We start from the raw sequence: 18,813 nt of genomic DNA on the forward strand, positions 1-18,813 counted from the left end.
ATTGGTTGTGGGTGTTTGTTTATTTGTTTGTTTGTTTGTTTTTCCTGGCCAACAGATATAAATCTTTAGCATCTCTTTAAAATGCACAGTGGATTACACACAGTAGGACAGAAGTCGTTAATTATGCTAGGAATTTTGAGCTTGGAAAATCTATGGATGAGGAGTACATAGACAGCCATAGAGTCATGAATGACATGGTAAAGGTAGGTAAGTAGGTGCATATTTTTTATCTCTTCTAGAACTGAAAATGAACACCGTAAGTTGAAGTTAGTGACAGGCTTAAAATAAGCAAAATGAGTGATTCTTAACAAAGCAAGTAGTGTATTTGTAAAACTCATTACCAAAGTACATTTTGAATGTTAAAAGTTTACATGGATTCAAGTTGGGACTGGACAAGTTCATCCATTAAAGATTACAAAATGCACAGAAGCCACGTATGTCTTGGGTAGTCTCAGAGCTGAAAATGGATGGAGCTTCCAAGAGTGGTAAGGGGAAGAAATCACAGGGAAGAAATCACATATGCTTCCTCTGTTCTTACGCTTTTCTCTGGACATCTGCTTGTGGCCACCAGAGGAAGAAGTATACCAGAACAGCCATTGTTACGTAAAAACTATTAAAAACTTATTCTAACAATTTTACTGGCTTAAAATTGAGTGAATTAATATAACAACTAAAATGAATATAACAATCCTAAGTGCAAGGGAAAACATTTTGATGTAATAGAAACTAAGAGATTAAATTCAGAAGTATACACATGGAAGAGAAGTGCTGCAAAATATAAAAAATAAGTCTGGATACCTTAGCTCACAGTCTTAAAGCTGCAAAAGCCCAAGGAAGTTAAATCAGGCTGAAAATACTGTCCTTAAGTCACCTGGCATTTTTCTTTCTAATGACTAAAGAACAGATGGCCAGCCTCAATCCAAAACTTCTTTCTTCTGTGAGTTTGATTCAGCCCCACAGCACAATTTGTAAGTAATTTTTCCTGATTAATTTTAAATATTCTGCAATGGAAGAATGAGTTTTGATCTGCTTTGAGGACATTTACATCTTTTGTAAGGTCGCTCTACACAAAATGTAAATTGATGTTATGCAAGATAGGCTATGGTAATTATGATTATTGTAATTGGTTACAAAATGTGAAAAGAGGAAAGCGGGAGTGGGAATTAGAAACTAAAGCAAGATGGAGAATCTCAGCTTCAAATGTTATAGGGCACAGAATGTGGCTTGACTTGCAAAAACTTCCAGATGCTTGTCAATGAAAAGTAAAAACAGGAAATCTGAGGCATCTTAAAGACAGATTCAAAGAGACTGAATTTTGAAGACCAAAAGGATGAAATCATTCTGAAAATTTTGCCCAGCATGTCCAAAGTTCCTGAACAGAGCATGGGGAGATACATATCCTATAAATAAAATAAGAAAATTTCAGAACCTTTCAGGGAAGCAAATTGTACTCAGTTCTGAAAATCCAATCACAATGCAAGGACTAGCTTCTCCTCCCTCAAAATACCCTTCATACAGACACATTTCAAGATTAGAGAAGATAACTAAACGACGCTGCCTTACACCCCTCATAAATAATAAATTTCAAGTAGGCTTGTTCCCACCCCAGGCTTTAAACCAGTATGCTTTAAAAGCATTTTTGAAGTATTTTATACTTGAAGTAAACATACAGTGTTTTTTGATATTATCTGCATCGGGGAGAGAGAAGAAGCTATTCTCATACTTTTATTTCAGAAGCAGCATTGGAATTTAAACTGGAAGCTTTGTCATCTTACATCCTTTGTGTAACCTCTGAAGAGAAAACACTTCACCACTGACTGTGCTGGACCTCAGGCAGATAAGCTGTCTAGTTTAGCTACCAGCCAAGGTCTTCCCATTGACAGCATTTTTGTGACTACCTAATCATTAACAATTTGATAACAATTAGATAAACTACCAATGGAGGACATACATCTGAAAGTCTATTTTATCTTTTCCAATTTTCCTAATGTGGATTAACTATGAAAATGGAAATATGTGAAAACCTAGAATGACTACTTTTAGTTTATTTACACAACTTTGGCTCCCAGAGTTTGATTCGTGGTCAGGTGATAGATATGCAGGGAATAGAAGAGTTGCATGCTCAGCTTAAGTCATAAATGTCATGAAAACCATGAAAATCCTTCAGAGCAGATTGAATACTGCAATTCAGAAGACAGAGTGAATGTAAATCACATTCACTGCCAATCCAAACATGTTCTCAGTTATCTAGACCTATTCACAGAGAATTTTTTTCCTTTTAACAAAAACTGTTACTTAACCGAACTTCCAATATGAGAGTAGGAAGTGGTAAACTACAATATATGAATAAAAAGATATACACTAGGATTTCTCAGAAAGAATGTTAAGAAGCAGATTTGCCTGTTTTTCTTCTTGGTTCAAAGAACTCAGTTAATTTATATCTGGTGTACAAGATTTGTTTGATCTGCACCTCACTTATATTCTTTGTGCAGAGTCAATCATTTAGAACATTGTTGGAAGCCTATCATGAACAGTTTCAAACACTGTTGACACTGCAGCCTCTTAAACAATCCAAAACATAAAGGTTGCCATCATGAGTTCCTTGAGTGACCTTGTCACTTTCCGCGTATATACTATTACTATATACCTAATTACATTTCAAAAATGTCACATCATCAGAAACATCAGAGTAATAAAGATATAAAGATATATAAGATATGAACATTTTTAAAAATGCACTGTGAAGTAAATGTTAATCTCAGGTAAGTGATCACAAGGTTAAACTAACATTGGATGTTTTGGAAACTGTTCAAGTACCTAGACAGTTGTGTTAGTCAAAAGATGGACGTTACCAGACCTTAATGTTTAGTCAATTTTGATGTCTTACGTCCATTTTTTCCATGCCGCATGGGGAGTTTGCCAGGCAACATTTAATCTGGACCAGGCAGTCACCTGATACAGAAGTCACCAACAAAGGTACTTTGAGTCCTGATTCACTACTAGACAGATGGTGACATTTTGTCATCCCAAATTTCACCATCTTCAGGAGGATACAATCGTGAACACAGATGCTTTTTCTGAATCAGGCTGCTTTCATATATCAGGAACTTTAAGTATATTTTAAGTTAGATTTCTCAATGTGTATTTTATATCAGCTATGGAGGAGGAAGCAAAACCCTCATGCAATTCTTTGAAAATGAAGCCTGTTAGAGAAGACTCTAAATCAAAGTGTCTGACACATCCTGCCATAGATGTGAAATAATCATCTGCCAGAATGCATTAGTGGAGTGATGAATTATGTACCAGTGCCTTCACTGAAGCTAGCATCAGAGTCTGATTCTTACTTTAGTTTCATATATTTTTTTGTTTCATCGAAAAAATAAACTAAACTCCTGCTTTTCCCTCCCCCAGAAAACTGAACAAAGCCAACCAAATAAGATGATTTTACAGCTGAGTTTCTTTTTTTTCCCCACTTTTCCTTTAGGATTTCTCATTTCAAACCTAGATTGATGTTTTGATTTTAGCTACTAAAACAACTTTTAAGTGTAGCTGTTATCTATACCGAAAGCATTAGTGAGAATAGTGTATGAAGGTGTGTGAAGGCAGTTAAAGTGCCTTTATTTTTAAAATAAGTAGAGGTGAACACATTTGTTTGTTGGCTTGTTTCCTTCTCTAAAAGCTGTAGGGGTTTTTTTGTGAAGTAATTTTGAAACAATTCCATCAATTGGATTTCATAAAAGGCATCTTAATGCAGAGGCCAGTAAATACATTTATTACAGGTCTTTGTTCGATGGCAGAGCTTAAAGGCTGAAACTGAGTGGAGGGCCCCACTTAGACTATGCACTGTGTAAACAAGTAGAAAGGGAAAATGCTTCTGTGAAGAGCTAATAAAACAAGTTATGAAAGAAGGTAGCAAGAGATGCCCAAAGCCACATGGAAAACTGGTAGTAGACTAATGGATCAGAAGCCCATTTTTCTTGCTGTCCCTCTCTCAGATTTTTTGTAGTCTCATGGATGGAAGATTATATGGTCACAAAGATAACCTCAGTGGCTTGACTTTGGCACTGGCAGTGTCTGTGTTTTCTGTGGTGGAAATGGACGCCCCTGCAAATAACTCCCTTGTCTGGGTAAAGCACTTACACCACACACAGACATACACACACACATACCCCACACACTGTGGCAGCCTCACCATACAGCTGTTTTGTCACATTAAATGACAAAATGTGGATGCAAAAGTGCACAGAAACACTTTATTATAAATTAGAGTTCCAGCTCCCATCGTCCTAGTGACACAAATCATGCATCTTTCTCTCTGCCGTTATCCCACGAATACCTATCTTGTAGACATGCAAAAAAAGAAAGTGAATAATTCCCCCATTGCTGCTGAGTCATTGTCAATGTAACACTTGCCTACATATTTAATGAATCACAATAATGTGACATGATGGCAGCTCCTGTGAGAAAGCAGAACGTGCTGGGGAAAGCTGGAGGTGTATGCGTGGAAATAATGCTCTTGGGCATATTCTTGAAGTGAATATTTCAACTCTGACATGCCTAGGAAAGTATAGTTTATCAGACCAAGGAAAAGTCATCCATCTAGTCATGTGGGGACAGCTGTGGACAGAAATGCAGAAGCAAATTATGGATAAATACTACTAATCTAAACTGCAGGTCGCACTTGTCTTTTGCAGCATGGAAAAGAGAAGGAGTGAGAAGGAAAACAAGGCAGCACATCAAAGCCATCCTACTATATTAGACATTGCTGGACAAAATGCCCCAGAAAGACTGCTGTGTTTATGAAACAGACTGAATGACCTGACTATTCTTTGCAGTCTCTGTTTTTTTCTATAACTATATTATACAGACTTCTGTAAAGGAACAGGGAACGGACATAACCACTTTGTCATACAAATATACCAGGCATATTGCAGTGAACTGGCTGTTTCTGTCAGTTGGTATCAGGCTTATGTGATAGGGTTTGCATTGGCTTCTTGGGCAAGAATGGCATGTCACCATCATACATGGGGACTTATTTGGTTTGTCCTGCAAGAAGGGACTGTTTTCTCTGCAACTTTGAGCTTTGAAATACAGAAAAAAAAAAAAAAAAAAAAAAAAAAGATGAAAGAAGCTGTAAAGGGAAAAAGTACCTGTACAGTCTGCTTTTGCTGCTCTCACTGGGAATAACTGTGTTTTCAAGATCACTTGGTCAGCTTTCACTGGTTTTCCACGAATTAATGATATTTGTTATCTTTCTTTAGTTCAAAACATTCAAAGTCAGATTATAGGGTGAAAAAGTACCTTTAAAAAAATCTTGAAAGAAAATTTGAACTCGTAAGTCCAAATAACTTGAAAATCTCAACATAGAAAGAATATTAATTTAAAAATCACCTAAAGCCATTGTTTTCAGATAACTGTTTGTTATAGTAGTTCAGTGCTCAAACAGGGCCACTTTGCAATATTTATTTGGCCCAAAAGAAAAAAAAAGTGGAAGTATTCTGTTGGGAGCTCACTAAGGCTATCCTGGGTTATGGACTGAACAACTCCATCTTATACTTGACATTAACACATTCATTTTACAATTATTTAAAACAGGAATGAGAAAAATACCCAGCTAAACTGTAGGTTTCCAATGTTGCAGTGACCACCTATCTAGAGGAATTTCTCCCAGGTGGTCTTATAACTTTATTAGCTAAGCTGCATTAATGTGTAACTTGGGAAATACTTAGCAGTAGTAAATTAAATGTGAGAAGATAAATCCATCATTTTTTGTGAAACAAACTATTTGTTATTGCACGTATGAAGTCTGAAAACGCTAAAATAGCCCATATATTTTCCTCAGACAGTCCTGGATTAATAGAATGACATTCACAACAAGGACATTTTTACTGCTGAACATAAACTTCACTTATTTGGTTGTTTGCAGTACAGCTTGTTTTAGAAAAACCAAACAGCAAACAAGGTTGTAACCTGGATGAGGTACCAAGCAGAATGCACACTAGATAAGAAAGAAAGAGAAGCCAGGTAGAATGTAAAGAAGAGTTAACCTGTTAAGAAAGTTAACCTATATTTATAGAGTTTTCCTAGAATTAGTAGTAAAAAGAGTAGGAACTTAAACAATATTGCTTTACAATACACATCTTTACTTAGCCAATATTCATATCCCATATATTGTCTTATACTCACATTGCTATATCAACAGTTTATTAGCACCTGAGGAGAGTCCCTTGATCCCTTCAAGTAATCTAAAACCGCTCCTCTCCACCATCCACAGTAATCCTAAATGCATAGTTTGGAAATATTCCTGTTTCTGCATTGTCCTGTCCCTAAGTAGCACAAGCACCTTCTCAGCTTGTTTTTCTAAACCTGACTTGTTTTAAAAGACATTTTTAAACCTTACCACTCTCAAATATCTTGGATTTATCAGGCAGCAGAAGACCACCATGTACAAACACAAGTTTTGCACAGCCCTGGCTACAATGATGCTTCAGAGCTGTCCTCTGCTCAGGAGGTCTAGGCTCATTCTCTTTTCAGACAACAGATGTTGCAAAGCTCAGACTCCTAGTAGGCTGCTGGTATAGCCAGACAGGGACTGATAGCTGGATGATACATGATAGGTGCACCACAGAGCATTTTAAATTAACACTAATAGCAGTTCCAACCAGAGGTGACTGCTATATGTGTCCCAAACCTACCTATACTCACTAGAAACATAACATTAGCTTTTGAAGTTAAGATAGCCAAAGCTTTGTCTAGCTGCAGGATCTAACACTTCAACCTTAGTTTGACATACACTGATCAAGTAGTTACATACAAAAGGATTGTCGTATTAAACTGATTTTATATGCCTTGTCTTTCTGACAGTCATCTTCCCCAAACACTTCTGCAAATTTCAGTCTGAGCAGACATGTCAAGTCTCACATTTGGGGAGTGAGACTCACAATGCCAGGTTTGTGCATGGCTTGACAAGCACTGCAGCACCAGCCTGTGACCCCACACCACAGTGACAAACAGATTCGTGCTCTGCTGAACAGCTGTATTTGCCACATGACATCGCTCCTGGGGAGGCAGCTGGTCAGCAGCTGTGAAGCTGGAATGTGGCTTTTTGAGATCCTTTGGGCAGCAGAGCCCACTGGAAGACACTTGCCCTAAACTCTACCATGTCATCTGCCATTCTCCCCTCTTTATGTAATTTAACATATCAAGAGCAAATGTTGAGAGACAGGAGAGGAGAGCTTAATTATCAGTTAAAGGTAGTATATAACTTGCCTGAGCATAAGTCTGCTGGCTGCCAAATTCTCAGGGATTTTGGCCCAATTAAAGCTGTTTCAGTCTATTATTAAGCAGAGAGGACCATCTTGCTCTCCCCAGTTATTGGCTGTTAGTTCTTGTTCTGCAGAAGTACAGGCCACTTAGATGATTTGTTTTCTTTTGCAGAGAATAGTATAATTCCTAGGTTTGCCAGGAATATACAGTTTTTGGGGAAAACTGAGGGTCTTCAGCATTGACACACTGAACTGCTGAGAGTTGTCAAACAGGAGTGTGATAGAGTTAAAACATTAGGAGAAGTTTAGATTTTAGTACAGAACACGGCCTACCTTGATGAAGAAAAGTTGTTGATAGAATAGGCAGCAGTTGAAATATGTCAAGTCAAAATTGTACCTTTACCATATTTGACAAAAGGAATCTGTCTTTTCATTTGAAAGTTTTAGAACTGTTTCTGGAGGTTAAGCTGTGCGAGAATAATTGTTTTCCTTTTTATGAAAAAAATATTTCTATACATTGAAGACATAAAAACATAGGTCTTCTTAAGTGTCTTTCATATGTAAATATACAAAATGCAGGTCAAAAATCCATTAAAGGAAAATAAATTACCATGACTAGTAGTTGTGTAAAGAAATAAAAGTGAGTTAATTGATAATCAATAGGAGAACCTGGAAACTTGTGTAAAGAAATAAAAGTGAGTTAATTGATAATCAATAGGAGAACCTGGAAACTATTTCAAATGGGCAGTAGTTCATACTTTCTCTGTGACTCATTTTATGACTCTTGTGCTGTTTCTATGGCTTTTTCATATTTTTCCTAATCATGTAATACTGAATATTTTTGTGCAATCACAGTACCTGAAGGATTTAATAGGAGAGTCTGTTACAAATGCTAGATAAGCAGACGGAGAAACTATTATGAATTATTTAACAGTTAGAAACTTGGGATTGACCTCCTACTGTCAGTAGAAAGGTAGATAATTTGCAGAGTTATATGGTATCTACTTGCAGTAGGTTTATCTAAGCATGTTACTGATTGCTTGTATAGCTGCATAAACGAAAATCCACCATAATCCTGTGCACATAGACTAAACAACATATACTGGATCCTAATATCTCATCTATGTTGGAAAGTCTCAACCACAGCTTCTGTACCGTTGTAAGATGAGGTGCTCACAGTGATACTCTGAGGGCTGCTTCAAGGTTTTCTGAAATTAGTGAAAGAGTCTCCACCAACTTAATGAGATTTGATTTCAAATGCTGGCTTCAAAGAGCAGATTGGGCTGAGTAGCTGAAATTATAAATCATTGTAATATTATATTAAATCATTGTACGATTATTTTGTTGTCAGTCCTATAATCATTACATGTACATTATGATGATCCAGGCTAATCAATGTCTGTGCTATTTCTTACATTAAAATTGAAGAGCATCTGTGCCTTATACAAAGAAATCCAGTTAACTTGAGAGTACTTTACAGCACTTTAAAATATGAAAACTTACAGTTGTTTAAAAATGCATTTGCATACAACAGGCAATGCTTGTCTCTGCTCTCAGTCATCTGAGCAACACAAAACCCTGTTTGAAATACAGTGTTCTAGTCTACCACCAAGGTTAATGTGTACACTCATGCCTCACCAGATTTCTACGTGACTGCTTCTACATATTAAATGATAGGTCCTTTGCAGCTTCCAGGCATTACAATCAATCACTTCCAGCTCTGCATCTGGCCTCTATTTTGCAAATGTGGTCATTCTTGATTATTAGCTGGACTGTGTCTTTATTAATCTTGCTGGTTATCAACTTCTTAAGTCAAAATCACATTGATAACTACGGTGACAAATTATGATTATTACAGAGATGCAAGAGAGAAAAACTCATCTCAGAAGATTGTAAGAGACAGTTAATCAAACTGTAATGATCTTTTATATTCAGTTGCTACCACTTAATTGTATAGAGACTGATCCTTAATCTTTTGCTTAATCTCTTCCTGCTACTCACACACACTTCAACCTTTATCTTTTTTTTCCATGGATGGAAAAAGTGAAGTGGATGGAAAAAAAAACAACCCATAATCTATAGATGTTTTTTTTTTTTTCTTAGTATTTTCCTGATCCAGGAAAATGAGAAGAAAGGGAAGAGCAAGGATTGCTGTTTTTATTTACAATCACAGCGGAACTTTTTCCTTAGCCCTGGTTAAGTCCTTCTTATAATTTGTTCCTAGTGGCTCTAAACTGGTTCCTGCCTCTGCCGTGTTCAGAGAAGCTATGAATGAGCTATGAATGTTTTTGATGTGACACTACTATTTCATAGAATCATGGAATCGTTTTCGTTGGAAGAGACCCTCAGGATCATCGAGTCCAAACATAACCTAACTCTAGCACTAACCCGTGCCCCTGAGAATCTCCTTCAGGGATGGTTCCTGGCTCACTTCCCTGGGCAGCCCGTTCCAATGCCTGATGACCCTTTCCATGAATAATTTTTTCCTAATACCTAATCTAAAACTCCACTGGCCCAACTTGAGGCCATCTCTTCTTGTCCTACCACTTGTTACCTGGAAGAAGAGACCAACAGTAGTTGTAGTAGGTAGTTGTAGACAGCAACAGGGTCTCCCCTCAGTCTCTTTTTCTTAAGGCTAAACAACCTGGATAAAATAATCTTGCCTGTGAGCAGAATAATTTAGAAAATGAACATGAAAGAGATACATTCTATACAAATTCAGATTTTATTTGGAGACAATATTTTAGGCCACCATAGATATTGTCCAAATTGTAATCATGGCTGAATGCAGCCTTTCCCAAATAAGTAAATCACAACTAAGTGGAATGCTCTACCTAAGAAAATCAGGATAGAATATAGCTGAATTGTGTTGCCTAACTCATTAATAAAAGATACTACTGGGATATTTGTGGACATGGAGAAGGTTGGAACAAAATAATTGTATGACAAGTGTGACCTCAAAGGCTGTGTGCAGGCCAGCAACCAGAAAGTCCCGTGTGCCAGTCCTGAATCTACCTCTTGACAGGCAAATTACCTGTGATTGAATTAATGCACACTAATTCAAAAGAGCTATTTCCTCACTTCCCTGGGGTAAATCAGTTAAGAATCTGGGAGAATGATTAGTCTGTATTCTATGTGAACAGTCTGTAAGTGGCTTGTTTAATACGAAAAGAATCACAAGCAGATTTGGGTAAATCAGACTCTGCATATAACCAAAATCTAGGTGTCTAAGAAACATAAATCTTTGACAATATGAAATAAAAGACTTTCTCTACTTTGGCAGTTGCAAGATGAAGTACTGAGTGGAAAAAATGGTGATATGATCAGCCAACCAAAAGGTAGAAAATAAAAGAAAACATGAAAGATGCAGCATTAATGAAATACCATCACAAACCAAGAAATTATTGGAGCAATTATAAGCTTACAGAACTTTTTACTTCAGAACAGTTTTTTTAATACTTATGTGACATAAAATGTATTCAGATGCTTTTGATAGTGCATTCAGTCATGATCAAAATCACCCTGAAGTCAGTTTAGAGGCAATTTCAGGTTTTGTGGGGGTTCCTTTTCCATTAGGTGCGATTTTTGCATTTCTTAGCTGAAAACAGTCTCATCAGTTTCCAGTTAATTTCACTTTCCATTTCTCCTGCACCATGCACACTGTCGTGATTTCTGGTTGGCAAATACTGCAATGAAGTATCAATTTTTAGGCTATTACTGAAGAATATCCACAGAAAGCATGTTTAAAATTATATAGGAAATAGCATTTATTTTAGAAATGTAATTCTGGAAGTTGTATTATAATATACAATCAAGGAAAATAAAACCAGGCGTTCAAATAATATAAAGTATCAGGAAAAAATGAGCTTATCCTTAAAATAATGAATTGTTTGTAATACATAAATATTTGAATATTGGTTACCTAACTTTGTCTCTCACTTTCTAAAAAAATATTTGAGTCCCAAATTTTCATACTGTTTCAGAGTCATATGAGCTATAAATAACATTTTAAAAAAAATATTAAAAACGTACAGTCTAAAACAATAACCTGATTCAATGAGGTCACATTTTTAAAATGGCAAATTGTCATCCTTGCAACACTTAACTCTGTATAGTTTCAAAGGATCCCTGAACTTCTCACAAACAAAACAGATCAACAATTACTCTGTAATTTATGTTTATATGCTTTTTTATGATTAGACCAAAAGGTTCTTAGGCCTGTTCTTACTGCTAAACTGAATATAAGAAACTGTTTCTAATTCCCTCCTGACTTATGAATTATTGGAGACTTTCCCCCAGTAGCAACATTAATACATCTGAATTTGTGTCACTAACTACCATCCACATAACCATGTGTGTAGCTTTTTTTTTTTTTTAAATATAAATTTTATTCCCCACTGTAAAGTAAGGCCTGGAAACTCAGCTGTAATAAAAACTGAAGAAACCCAGATGATTACAAAGTATCCACAATTCACTCTTTTAGATAAAATCTCATATTATTTCTCTTTCAGTGCAGTATTTTCTTCGTACTAATATTCAAACCAGTGTTATCCATATATTTCCTTGAAAAAAAAAAAAAAAAACAAAAAACAAAACTAACAGCAAAGGAATAAAGACAGTTAGAAAGAAAAGGAACTAAGCCTTTTCTGAAGAAATAGAAGCAAAGTTAGAAAGTTTAGAGCCTCACCACTTTTTCTCTTGCACCACATTTAATCTAACAGATACTAAAATCCTATGTCCAACCCTTCTTACATGCAAGAGGTGTATTTCCAACAAACTTGAAGGATAACTTTCAGGTACTACAGTTCTTCATTATACACCCCTCACTCAGCCCTTTTCCTGGCTGAAGAAGCTTTATTTACTGATTCCTTCTTCTAGGTATGGAAGCCTTTCCATACCTTTCTTCTTTCTCTTTGAGGTTACACATTTCTGGATGGTGCTTCTTAAAAAAGATACACTGGATTTAAAAAATGTTAAAAGAATATTTAATGTGTGGATAAACTATGTATTTGCATAGCAGCAAGATGTCCAGAGACATTAAGTACCATGGATTTGGATATTTTTCTCCTGTTCATTGCTTCACAATAATTTCCAGTGGAATTTTTTTACTGTTTTGCCAGTCCCTTAGTCTCATATTAGTTTCAGTCTACCCTTGGTTTTATTACTTTGAATAGCTACTAATAATAGGAAACTTTTTCATCCCATTCCTTTTTCCAGTTCCTTTTATGATTTTGTTGAACTGCGCAAGTCATAGCAGAGATCCATGGGTGATTTCCTTCCATTATGAAAACTCTGCATTTATTTGTTCCTTTAGATTTCAGTAAGATAGTGATTACATTATTTTAATAAAACTCCAGTTATATTCTGTAACCTAGAGCTTGGGCAAGCAGGTCTGATTCAGTAAGCTTGTTTAGTGCTCTTTACTGAATACCCACAGCTCTTCTTAGCTGACCCTACTCACTTCCAACATCAGGTCCTCCTTCTCTCATCAGTTTCATTTGAAATTTTATTTCCTTTGCACAGCACTGACAGGAAAGTAGACATCTTATGCCATAGCCAGCAAAAGCCTACAAAATACATTTTGGAATATACTTTCACATAAGCTAAGTCAGACGATGTCTGAAAACATAATACGAACAATGTCAGATTAATTGTTGCAAGCTGTCTGGCAGTGGTGGGAATATCTGAATGCCAGGCTACCGCTGCTGTAAATAAAGTGAGCAGCAGGTGAATACTACAAAATTATACTCTATTTTTCACCATTCTGTTGATGAATCTTGGTTTTTCTCCTTGTAGCTGTCCAGTCTTTATTAGGCTAGACGTAATTGTAATTGTAGTTCTGTTTTCCTGCTGATCTTTTTTTTTTTCTAACTTTGAAAGAAACAAGCAAAACTAAAATACATTGTTATCTTGCTAGAATGCAATTTTCTGTTGCTATGGGCAACGAAGCTCTGTTTACCTAATGGGTTGTTTTGCTACAAAGGGGAAAAATATCCCCTGGGGATCAATACAGATTATGCCTTGTACTGTCACATGTCTTATGACTAAGAGAAGCAGAGAAGCTTCCAGAGGGCAATGAGCTTCAGTTTCCAGAAAGGGTTAATTTGTTCTCTTTCCTTCCCGTCGTCTTTTTCGCCAAAATGATCACATACATGTTACTTCTTGTACTGCAACAGATTTTATCACAATGCTGAGTTGTCACAGAAGGTTTTACTGACTGGTATATTTTCCTGTTATACTGTTTCTCTAAGAAGGATCATGATGAGAACAGAGAATCGCACAATATTAATTCATTTGCATTATAACAATGGGAACAAGAACAGAAAAGCACATCGTCTTCCTGTTGTCTTGACTATGTGATAGATAGAAGGAGGCCAAAAATAGCCTGAAATTTCCCATGGTAATCCAATGAGCAGAATGAGCAATAAGAAATTACGCACTATGCTTCATGCTGCTCTTGAAAGGCAGCAACAGTGTTGTGAAGAGGTGACATACCAATCATTTACTCTTAAGCTATGGTTATGTGGCTGAGTATGACTTAGAGCAGCTTAGCAACTTATCTCTTCACAGTTATGATGCCTTTCTGGCCGTTTGTGCGTGGTTTTAGCTCTTACACTTATGAAGCAGGTTGTGTTTAGACTATCTGACAGCTGCACAAACTAATCTGTTTTGCCCCACAACCAGAAAGAATTAGGAGCAAGCACTGAATCAATCACAGTATTTCAGCTGATAAGGGGCAACTGCTTCAGTAATTAAGATTTCCTTTGCTTGGCTACCAGAAAAGTGACAGTTAATATCAATTAATATTTTGTCTTTTACAGTCACTAAAACAGCCACAGAGGCATACCTACGAAGGGTCTTGCTATCATTTTAGTTACCCAATAGGTATATCTAATAACTTGTTTTTGCAGCTATAGCCTGTGGTATGTAATTTCAGGCAAAGGTTTCCAGCTTTGAAGCCTGAGCAGAGGTCAGGTGTGGAAATGCATGAAAGAAGAAGTTACCTGGCACATCTGAGGGGTCTTTCAGAGGAGGGGACTATAGCTTAGGCCATGCTGACTCATACCTTAATGGAGAACCATAAAGGTCTGGTGTCTTATTGGACCTATAGACAATGTAACCAAATAAAATATACTGTAACATTCTAGAGACTGACATACGATTTAAATTTTAAAATTTTCTTTTTCTATATTTTTTATTTTTTTGTGTTTTTTTTCCAGTGCAGAAAAATGTGTTTGTGGTATCGCTGTGCTTTCGGTAAGTTTTCTGGAAGGACTCTAATTTTTTTTACCACCACCACTTCAGGATTCTCTGATGTCTTGTTTTCTGAAGACATATTAAATCTATAATGTTTTTATTGTTCACATTAGTAGTGTGATAGAATTCTAGTTATTTTTGTTATATTTACAATTGTTAATACTTCTTCAAGCAGAATTAATGCTTAATTGACTAGCACAGAAAACAGAATGGAAGAAATCTGTATTAAAACAGAGGAGTAAAATAACCTAAGTAGTTCACAAAACCTGCAAAAGAAAGGAATCAAAAACTCAAACTACATGATGACGCAGTGTAATAGCAGAGAACAAAATAAATGGCTTATAACTCTCTCCCCCTACACTTGTTTGCAGTATTAAAATGCTCTGGCATTGCCTCTTGAAACTAGAGCATGCTGCTGCTACAAAGGACCATGTTCGCAGTGATAGACAGAAATAGATGCTTAGTAGTGCATAGTTAGCTGAAAAACAATAAAATCCTCTAACCTCTTAAAAGGGATGTTAATTTCTGTCCAATGTGTATTTCAGACCAGATCAGCTCCAAAAATGCATCCAGTTCTGATTCTGTTCAAATTATACTTGACCTCACCAGGTGCAACTCCAGAAACTGGAAGCACATACAATCCAGGTCTGAATAAACCAAATCTCTCCTCTTTGTCTTACTTCCCTGTCCCATAACCTGGGACTACAAGGAGTACAACCGCCAGCAGACTACAGGAATACCACAGTATCTTGGTATTTTCTCAATATTGGAAGAAATCCCAAACAACTATATGTTTGCAGATGCATGTAGCAACAGAGTAGGCTGGAACATGCCGTCAATTAAAAATGTCCCCCTTTTCTAGAACCAAAAATACACTAATTCACAAATACACACATCTCGTCCCAACAACTCAGACACCAAAATATTGTCATCGTGTAATTAAAACATTTTAAAAATATTTAATTAGCTGAAGTGTGAGCCATATGAGTCCATGAAGAAGGTTATTTTTTAAAAGTTTATCAGACTTTCAAGGTAGAAGATAAACATGGAAGGACAGAAGTTTTCAGCAAAATCAATATGCATTATTAAGACCTTCCCATAAGGTTATCACCTGTGACAAACGTTGCATCACAGCTTTCAAGTTACTTTTTAGCAACTTAATGTTTTTGTGGTTGTTGATAAAGCAGGAAAGATCATAATTCTTTTGACTTTCAAAACTCCCTGCAATAGGTAGGTACTACAGCTTAAAATACAATGCATTAACCATGAATGTTCCAATAACAGAAGTGGTTTCCTGTCACAGAAAACTGCACCCATTGATTTTCAAGAACACTGGATTGAGAACCAAGGACTCTTTTGAAAAGAGACAGTATATTTGCCAGTATATTTGCCAGTATATTATTAAATTGTTTTGACTTTTTGAAACTTAGACAGAAGAGTACTTCTTTCTATCAGATTTAACTTTACCTGTGGGCCTATATGGTGGTGTAAACAGATGTCCACAAATATTCCAGCAGTATCAGACCATGCTATACATTCTGGACATCTATTTTGGTTTAGTCACCATCTGTGTCATGATATCAGCAGCACAAAATCATTCTTTCAAACAAATACTCCCCTCAAACTTTTCAGATGCCACAGAACCAGAAAAGACACATGCATATAAACACTAACCTTCAGGAATGATGTGATGTTTTGTGTTTCTTTTCTTTTCTTTTCTTTTCTTTTCTTTTCTTTTCTTTTCTTTTCTTTTCTTTTCTTTTCTTTTCTTTTCTTTTCTTTTCTTTTCTTTTCTTTTCTTTTCTTTTCTTTTCTTTTCTTTTCTTTTCTTTTCTTTTCTTTTCTTTTCCTTTCTTTTCTTTTCTTTTCCTTTCTTTTCTTTTCTTTTCTTTTCTTTTCTTTTCTTTTCTTTTCTTTTCTTTTCTTTTCTTTTCTTTTCTTTTCTTTTCTTTTCTTTTCTTTTCTTTTTCTTTTTCTTTTTCTTTTTCTTTTTCTTTTTCTTTTTCTTTTTCTTTTTCTTTTTCTTTTTCTTTTTCTTTTCTTTTTCTTTTTCTTTTCTTTTCCCTTCCTTTCCTTTCCTCTCCCTTCCCTTCCCTTCCCTTCCCTTCCCTTCCCTTCCCTTCCCTTCCCTTCCCTTCCCTTCCCTTCCCTTCCCTTCCCTTCCCTTCCCTTCCCTTCCCTTCCCTTCCCTTCCCTTCCCTTCCCTTCCCTTCCCTTCCCTTCCCTTCCCTTCCCTTCCCTTCCCTTCCCTTCCCTTCCCTTCCCTTCCCTTCCCTTCCCTTCCCTTCCCTTCCCTTCTCTTCTCTTTTCAAAAAGATTAATTTTGTTATCTCTTACTATCTCAGATCTACCAAAATGGTTTAGCAGCCTAAATCTGTTCACTTCCAGTGAGTCTCTGAAGGCTGTGCAGTCAGGACACTGCTGCCCACTGTCAACTGCAGCAAGTACAGAACCAACAGCTCAAAGGACTCATTGCCAATACAGACCGCTTCTGGATTTTCCTCTTATCAATACCTCACAACCCTACCAAATCCAGACGTTATACAGACACAGGAACTTTTTTACATCCTCCCTGTAGAGCATGATTCTTTAGTAAGTCACATGTTTAAGGCTTTTGCTTAGAAGGTATTCAAAGTTAATTCCACTTCATGCATTAAATATGATACTTGTGATTCTTGTTTCACTAAAATCACAGAGACTCACTGAAGTTTTTGGCAGTTCAGCTGTGTAATGTCTGTTCCTTATTTTCCTATGTGTGCTTCTTACACCTTTAGCAGGGAGGATGACTCACCATCCGAACACAGCTGTAGTGAGAAAAATGGTCACAGCCAGGGGACGAAAAATCAGGTTTTCACCCTGCCCAGCTGCAGGGCTGTTCTGTGCTCTCATGGTATGCACAGCTTCTTGGCAGGGCTCTTAATGTGGCACATGGCTGTGCCAGGCATAACAGATTGTGACACACTGTCACATTAAAACCAGTGACCTGTATAGAAAAGCCTGTGTCAGGAACCCGACTGCAGGGAGCATCTCTGCACACTCTCCCTCTCCAGAAATTTGGTTTCTGGTGTTGGAGGTCAGCTCTGATATGGTGTAGCTGTGTAACCTTGCTGACCTGCTTAAGAAAGGATCCTTTTGCCCTTTGCTTGAGAGCTGCATTTAAGTTCAGGCCCTTGCCTGGTGCTTGCCTGAGCTACACTGCAAACGTGCTTTGGACTTGCTGAATTTGACCCTGATCCACAAGCTTGACTTTCCAGCCAGGCCTTGGACTTGTCTCATTGCTATGGACTTGTCTGATCGTGTGGACTTTGGGATGAGCCTAGCTGTCATCTCCAACCTGCACTGCTCATCTCATTCAGGGGTGGTGGGACTGACTTGGATTGGTAAAACCACTGCACTGCCAGCAAAGCAAGTTGCCATCCCTCGCTGCTCCCTGACAGTATGGCCCCTTCCACATGCTGTTCAAAACTGCAAGAAAAAAATAATAATTAAAAAAAAACACAGAAAAATCTTATAAAATTACACACTGAACCACCCATGTAGAAAAAAAAAAAAGACCTGAGGCTAGGACTGAGGACCCACTGTGCTATACTATTTGTCCAAGGTGGCAATTAACTGGATAAAAAGAGGTGGTTTAAATCCTCTTTACTTTCTATCTTCCTGCCCCATGACAACTTAATAACTAATGTTTGGAGGTCATGTAGTATGTTTGAGATAAAGTGACACCTTTTGGAAAATGTCTCAAAATTATCAAGAACAGCTAAAATGCCACTATATATATATATATTTAAAGATTTCCTTAAGCTTTTTTTTTTTTTTTTTTTTTGAGTAAAAGAAAATTACTTTGACTTTGCCTCTGTACCTTGAAAGTGTTAATGACATATCAGAAGTATTGCTATAAGGTGATAAAACGAAGTTAAAAGTTTAATACTTTCAAGCTTTTCTAGAATCAACATCAGCTTAGAGGTAAAAGCTGAATCTCTTTCCAAACCTAATACAACAGAAGGAAGGTTATGACAAGCAGTATAGCATGAGTGTACATTAATGCATATATGAACTTTTCCTCATTAAGGAGTAATCATGTATTTTACGTATTCATTTGTGTTACTTTTTAATGTAAAAGTTAGCACTGTTACAATTGATTTTCTTATAACTATGTATCCTATCATGAATTTCATTCTGAAGATGAAAATTTTTTTCCCAAGATCAAAGAGAGGACTTGTTCTCTATACTGACTATAGAAGAAAACTATGGGAACTAAATCACTGACTGTCAGATGGTTGCCTATAGTTTT

The 18,813-nt window shown here is 36.6% G+C and overlaps 1 protein-coding gene across 1 annotated transcript in view; it reads right to left on the bottom strand.

The window, feature by feature from the left end:
* PCLO (piccolo presynaptic cytomatrix protein) overlaps positions 1 to 16,528 on the bottom strand; it is a 434,071-nt gene extending 417,543 nt beyond the window's left edge. The window contains exon 1 of the mRNA XM_065049216.1: positions 16,197 to 16,528. The gene's annotated coding sequence lies outside the window, so the exon portion shown is untranslated. The remainder of the gene's footprint in view (positions 1 to 16,196) is intronic.
* Between the last annotated feature and the right edge of the window lie 2,285 nt (positions 16,529 to 18,813).

Source organism: Columba livia, chromosome 1 (genome assembly GCF_036013475.1).
Source record: "Columba livia isolate bColLiv1 breed racing homer chromosome 1, bColLiv1.pat.W.v2, whole genome shotgun sequence".
Classification (NCBI taxonomy): domain Eukaryota; kingdom Metazoa; phylum Chordata; class Aves; order Columbiformes; family Columbidae; genus Columba; species Columba livia.